Raw genomic sequence first — 6,000 nt, forward strand, 5'->3', positions numbered from 1 at the left:
GCTGTTTGTGGACATTACAAAAACTTGGGAGGAATTAGAAGTTCGTCCCTACTGTTACTTATATTAAAGGAAAAAATCCCCCTTGGATCCTCTTACACATTCCTCCCCTTACTCAAAACCCAACATGTCTTGTAGCTGCATTGCATTCTGGTCTATTGAGCATCTCTGCCTCTTCTACGATGGATTTCTCTTTCTGAGTCTAGAAAGAACGCTTTGTTCTTTGATTCTGAAGGACAGCCACATTTACTGTTGATCACTGCTATCAAACTCAGTTGTACCAGCTGGAAATATCTCAACATGACGTCATGTTGTGTACATGTGGCCAGTTATCCACAAGAGGAAGAAGAATACACCACCAAACAACAAAATAGAAAAAGGAATGCAAAGTGCTTCGCCAATAGCTGTGTTGTGGGCTGAATTTCCTTTAGTTCTTGTATAATATACACAGTAAAGTACTACTAACTTGCTGTATAGCTCTCTGCAGTACAGTCTGATGTAAGGTCTGAGAGGCTGTGATAGCAGCCTGCTGGAGGTGTCCAATGGCCCCAGCACCACCAGGACTCAGGGACAAGGAGGGATCCAGGTGAGTCTCGCCCACCTCTGGCGCATCCTGACGGGGCAGAGGGCCCAGGCCACCCCCCTGGCGCTCCACCCTACTGGTTCCAGAGCTGGGTGGGTTAGGTGGAGGAGACCGGGCTGACTGGTTTGGCTCCATGCGTGTCCTCTGGTAACTTCTGTCCAGAGGTATTTCAGCAGACATCGTTGGAGAACGGTCACTCGGCGATGGCTCGTAGAGAATTCCTTTATCCTGAGCATATCTTAGATGTCATCTGAGGTATATCTGCAAAATGGATTTCAACAGAATCATAACAAACATAAAAATGGATGGATGGGTCAATCAGGCTTTCATTTTGTAAAGAAAAGAAAGATAAATAACATTGTCAGAAAAAAACACAATAGCTTGTATCTTGGACACACTCTCAGAAGTGGATCACACAGCAATTGGAATTACTATTAATGGTTGTTTTTCCCTATAGATGCCACAAAGAACAAAGCAGTGAGTCAGGAGAAAAGGACCACAGGAAATTAAAACTCATCATTTTCATCTTCTTTTTGAACCTAGTTTGCTATAACAGTGGTTCTCAACGTGGGGTCCGGGGACAACCAGGGGTCCTTGAGGGGGTTCCAGGGGGTCGCCAGCAAATTGATGAATTGTTAAACATCACCATTATTTCATTTACAATTAGAGAATGTAGAAGAATGACTGTTTTGATCCTAGTTTCACTGTTATCTCTCCACCTACAGTACAGACAGTCATGGAATTCAGGACAAAATCACATCTAACAATAAAAATATTCTCAGATTTGGGCCAGAGAGACAAAATCTCATCAAATGGGGGTCCGTGGCTCTAATGTGGACTAAATTAGGGTCCTTGATATGAAAAAGGTTGAGAATCACTGTGCTATAACATTCTCCTGTCTCTATGTATCCTTAAAATCAAGCTATGCCAAAAGTTCATCTCCAGAGAACTTTACGCCAAAAACTCATTCAGAAATCTCATAATTTAATGTTGCCTTGCTTATTGGCAATCACACATACCTCGCACAAAAACTTTCACGAATCATATGGTCGACTGGGCAATTCGGCATACAAATGATCCACCAAGCAGCACTTTATTTCAATAAAATCTCAACTTCGAGAACGACGTATAGACGGATCATCAGAATAACAGGGGAAACTGTCATTTTAAAATGACATTTTATTTAACCGCTGCTTGATATGCGGATTTGACTAAGGGATGCTAAATATTTTTTTAAAGTCTGAAGTCATCTTCTACCGTTTTATATAAATTGCCAATGAACAAGGACATGTTAAACACACAGATTTTTAATGGACTTGACCTTTCTCTCCATACATGAGATCGGAACCAAATCAAGAAGCAGTGAAAAATGACATTATATTACGTCATTTAGCAGACGCTTTTGTCCAAAGCGATTTACAATAAGTGCATTTTGTCAACAGTAGGCTAGTCAAACCAACTGTATGTCTTCATCAGCTAAGACTTTAATAGGAATAGCCTAAGTAGCATTTGTAACTTATCAAGAATTACCTTGATAAACATTTATCAAGAATTCAAAAATACATATACTATCAATAATATATTTATCAATAATTACCTTTGGAAAATGGGCCATGATTGGCTGGATTTCCAGGTTACTTCCTCTTGGTAAAGTTGAGTTGAGTGTTTAATGGTCGCTACAGTTACTGAACATCACCCACATCACAACCACAACCCCGGTGTGTTTGCTTTACAATAAAACTTTACAGCATAAAGGCAAATAGCTCCACCTAAACAGCACAGATACGACTGTGAACTACGGTGAAAACAGTCTTTGGACAGGACAGTGTAAAGGTGAGAGCAGAGACGTACAGACTGCTACTTTGGATTCAGACCAGTGTCAAGTCAGCTAGAATACATGTAGGACTTCCTGTCAAGAACTTCAAAATAAAACCCTTATTGAGCAACGCGTTTCAATGTAGTTTTTTTGCCAAATACAAAATTTTGCTTAAAAAAAAAAAAAAAAATGCATCCATCACTTTTCAACTGACACTTTAATACTTTGTACAACACAAAATACTTGCATAGGCTTATATGGGATATTTTGTGATATATATATATATATAGCTACACAACAGCAGCTAGTGTTTCACAACATATTTATTGTAATTATTCCACTGAGTACTTATCATATCATAATCATCATTTTTATTAGTTTTTCACATTTAGGGTTACAAAGCAATCACAGCACAATACAGAAGAAGAATGTCTCCATGGAAACATAGATAAAGTTTTGCGAGGGTCCAGAGTATTTTGACACAATTCTTGTTACAATGTACCCCCTGCTTACTGTGTTTTTTTGTTGTTGTTTTTTATAATCTGACGCTTTTATTTTGAAGGTAATATCGCTTTAACTCCGGTCTAATTCTGGCTAACTTGACGCAGTTCAGGAGGCGCCAGTCTGCCCGCCAGACCCTGCCCTGTGTACACCGGTGTCCAAGCCGATCCTGGATCGGCAAATGATTTGACAGTGAGAATAAGCTTCTACACCGCATTTGAAAAAATTAAAATTTTGGCCTTATGGTAGGCCTAAAATAGAACAAAAATTTATATGAAGTTTAGTTGCTGGAACGTTTAGGCGATAAAGGGGATTGCTGCCCATTTCCAACAGTGTCTTTCTATAACCCTTGGGGAGTATTGTAAAAATAGGTGAACAGTGAACAGTGAACTATGACCAATATAGTCATACTTCTACATTCTCTAATTGTGTTAACATCTTGCAAAAGAAATAATGGTGAAGTTTAATAATTCATCAATTTGCTGGCGACACCCTAGAACCTCCTCAAGGACCCCTGGTGGTCCCCGGCCCCCACGCTGAGAACCACTGCTCTAGGCCTTACAGTCTTTGAGGTACAGATCACTTTTGGGACGAAAAAGAAGAAGAAGAATCCTAATTAAAACAACATATAGGCCTATTATTACTAGTACTACTACTACCACTGCTATCAACTACCACTGCTATCATTAATACTACTACTACCACAACTACTACTACCATTACAACCACTGCTACTAATATGAGTAATAACACAATGTATGTTTACAGCACTTTTTTAAAACTGAGTTTACAGTGTGTTTTAACAACCATCACATTGATACTCATATTTTTCCAATGTTGATATAAAGGGACACACAATTTCTATTAAGAATGTGTGGTCTAGTTTGAAATAATTAGTGTGTAAGTCAAATGGCCTACATGTGTTAATGCTGTGGAAGTACCAGAAGATGGCAGAATACTCCTGCTTTCTAGACAGTGACCGACTCAAGCACAGGGCTAAAGCTAGAGAGATTAGGTTTTCTTGGTGGTGAATGAAAGAGATGAGTTGAGATTGTATGTGTTTTAATCTGTATCATGCATCTATCCATCCATCCATCCACCCATCCATCCATCCATCCATCCTCATTTACCCCACATCCAAAAGCAGGGAAGTATTTACCTGGAATAAACAACACCGGGTCCTGATGCTGAGCTTTCCTGTACACAAATCCGTACACCTCCCCCCCCCCCATGGAATGTCAATCACAATCAGAGTCACTTTATTTACCATCTGCAAGAATTAAGTTGATGAGAAGTATGCATGGATTTGCAAGACAGTTGTGACACTGGTGTAGAATTCAAATTAGGGCTAGATTGATATCTGTTTATAGATATATGGAGCTGATATTTTGATTTGATTAAAAATGGGATCCGTTCCAGTCAGTCGTCTACCTCTGATACAATGGCTATGATGCAGTTTGATAGATTACATAGTTGTTGCAGACTTGATCCATACTACACTGCCTAACAGTTACTGAACGAGTCATGCTGAGGCTCCATAGATGATAACACATTTAGGAATATTGAGCCTGATGAGTATTACCCTTTATAAGTTAAAACCCCCTCATCATAGCATCACTGTGTTGAACCCCTACAAACCCCCAATGCACTATGACTATTACCTCATGATTCTCACTCTGACAAGGTTGTGGCTAGGCCTATGGAGGAATGAAACATATACTAGTTTGTATTACAGTGACTACTGACTAGACCCATGTCTGCAGAAACGACACCTTCAATTCTTTGAACTACTTGCAACTGTATTACCATTAGTTACAATTATCTTGTGATTAATGGGTTTTATCTTGTGACTAAAGTGTTCCTGACTGAACTACTTGTTAGTGTAAGCCATTAACAAAGAAGAGGAAGGACAAAATGATTAAAAGCTGCACTAGTATAGGCCAAATTGCACTTTGGCGGCCCCAAATGGCAGTGAGAGGTAACTGTTTGAATTTTGAGGACTTTATTACCCAGAAATCATATAATGTAACATCACTAAACTAAACATCTTGGTGGGGACTCCCTATTTTCACAGCATTTTGCCTGCATTACGTCAAAGCAAGCATTTTTTTTTTTGTAGAGGGCATTGGTGCATGCAAAGTGCTTCAGCAAGCCCACACAACTTGTTCCAAGTGGTAGCAGAATCCAGTTTACTGGAACTATATGGTCTAGGGGTTCCTTTCTAGTTTTCAGTGTAAATAAAATCTAACCTGTTGCAATTGTGAGTGTGAAACCCATCCTCAACTTACCCCCAATACGTTCCCTTCTCTCTCATATGGAGAGAACATCGCGCTAAAGTCCATTCAAAAATTTGGCACTGGCCGTTTTGTACCTTGGTATATACTCCGTAAAGTATGACTCAAGACCTTTTCTAAATCAGACGAGACACTCTACCATTCAGAATACATATAACCCACCAAGCAGCACTTATTCCAATCAAATTTTAACTCTGAGAATTGGTTCGCCGGTTATTGCCACAATCTTCACCCAACCAAAATGAATCACGCAGGGTGGGGTAGCGAGCAGTGTGAACCACATCTAAAAGCTGAGATTCTATTTAAATAAGAGCTGCTTGGTGGATTGGATGAATACCAAATTGAAAAGTGTCTTCTAAAGATTCATAAAAGGCCTTAAGTCATGTACAAGTTTGGCACTGCTTAAGACATCGCACTGGCCTGTATCTTTTAGAATTGATTGTAAAGTTCTTTTACTTGTTTATAAAGCTTTAAACAACCTTGCTCCTCCCTACATCAGAGGTGTTCTTTCATTTTATGTTCCAGCCAGATCACTAAGGTCCTCCACCGCTTTTCTTTTAAATGTTCCGTATGTGTCCCATAAAAGTACCGGTGAGAGTGCCTTCTGTTTTTATGCCCCTGAACTGTGGAACTCACTGCCTCTGGATATTAGAATGGCAAGCTCTCTCTGTATTTTTTAAAAGGAAATGAAAGACCTATCTTTTTAATCTGGCTTTTAATTTGGAGTAATGTTATAGCCTTAGTTTTTAAGTTCTAATCATTGGTTTTTACTTTATTTTTATCCCTGGTGTTTATTTTATTGTATTTTT

The sequence above is a fragment of the Centroberyx affinis genome, unplaced genomic scaffold (genome assembly GCF_046629955.1).
Source record: "Centroberyx affinis isolate AG114_WGS23_722 - 3 ecotype Tasmania unplaced genomic scaffold, CSIRO-AGI_Caff_v1 ptg001995l_1, whole genome shotgun sequence".
Taxonomy (NCBI): Eukaryota; Metazoa; Chordata; class Actinopteri; order Beryciformes; family Berycidae; genus Centroberyx; species Centroberyx affinis.